The sequence below is a fragment of the Cibotium barometz genome, chromosome 36 (genome assembly GCF_041138505.1).
Source record: "Cibotium barometz isolate CiBa-2024 chromosome 36, ASM4113850v1, whole genome shotgun sequence".
NCBI lineage: Eukaryota > Viridiplantae > Streptophyta > Polypodiopsida > Cyatheales > Cibotiaceae > Cibotium > Cibotium barometz.
Genome location: NC_141081.1, coordinates 35,205,640 through 35,206,986, shown reverse-complemented (window position 1 = coordinate 35,206,986; position 1,347 = coordinate 35,205,640). Strand labels below are relative to the sequence as shown.

Sequence of the window (1,347 nt, the reverse complement as noted above, 5' to 3'; positions counted from 1 at the left end):
GGGGATCGGGTAAGTTGACAAGACGAGTAAGGTGAGAGAGGGGAGGCTGGTCAGGGGGTGGGGGAAAGGGGGGTGGTTGGTCTATGGGGTGGGGTGGGTGGGGTGGGATGGGGGAAAAGGCATGGTTGATGAGGGGTGAGGTAAGAGGGGGAGCAACCTTTTGGTTTGTTTGTTTTTTTTAATAACTATTATTATCATATTTGTTTTTTTTAAAAGGGGGGGAATGGTGTGGTGAGGCGTCGCAGGAAGGTTTGCCCGTAGTACAAATCCAAGAGGCTAGTCAAAGAACTCAGCTTGACAATGTGCTAAAATTGATCAATCTCCTTTCTTTCTAAATGAACTGCCCTCAGTAAGTCGGGCACGGCCTCCTGTTGGCTGGCATAAGATGGTAGAGCGGTTTCCACATAACACAACACTCTGGGAGTGACTAAACACCGTGGTGAGGTTGAAAAATCATGACATTTCCCATCCATGAAGAAAGAATTTGGAGACTGCACAAGAGGTTTCAATTTGTGTTTTTTTTTTCCACCTTTGCTGAAGGGTGCAGTAAGTCAATGTCATTAGAGAGAACCATGATGATCGTCAGGGGCGGAAGGTTGAGGATAGCCCGTTAGCACTATTGCGATGTCTTGTAGCACCAACAAGCTCCAGCAATGGTGCACAGTTTGCGAAAGAGAGGAGGGGGTGATTGTTGCGCAGGGGAGGGGGCGCTGGAGGGGTGGGGGGTCGGTGCACGAGAGAGGGGTGGGTGAGGTAGAGAAGGAGATGGGGGAGTGGGGGGTGGTGAGTGCAACAAAGGGGGTGGGGGGTTGCACACATGAGATAGAGGACGGGTGAGGGGGCCGATGAGTTGGCGAAGGGGATGGCTAAGCATAGGGGGGCTGGTGAGGCGGGGTGATGAGTTAGAGGGGGCGGGCTGGTCGGTGTGGGAGAGGAGAGAGGGAGAGGGGGGTGAGGCGAGAGAGGGAGGCTGGGGTGGTCGGTGAGGGGGGAAAGAGAGAGAGAGAGAGAGGGATAGGGGGGGTGGTTGGGTTGGTCGGTGAGGGGGGAAAGAGAGGGTTAGTGAGCGTTGGGGGTGACGGTGAGTGATAGATAAGGGGCAATTAAGGTTCGGTGAGGTGGGGGTTGCGGGAGGTGGGGTTGGTTAAGAGAGAGAGGGTGGTCGATGAGAGAGGGGGCATGGGTGAGTGAGCAAGGAGGGTTGGTCGGTGCGGAATGACATGAGGGGGAGAGAGCTGTGGGGGAACAGAAGCAAGGGGGGGTAGGATGGTTAGTCGGTGGGAGAGGAGTGAGGGATTGGGGGAGTGTGTGGTCGGTGAGGTGAGGGGTAGGTGAGGGGGGTGAGGA

At 55.2% G+C, this 1,347-nt stretch overlaps 1 pseudogene; it reads right to left on the bottom strand.

Annotated features, from left to right (window-relative positions):
• Positions 1–315: 315 nt before the first annotated feature.
• Positions 316–574, bottom strand: LOC147617853 (small ribosomal subunit protein eS27y pseudogene; annotated as a pseudogene).
• Between the last annotated feature and the right edge of the window lie 773 nt (positions 575–1,347).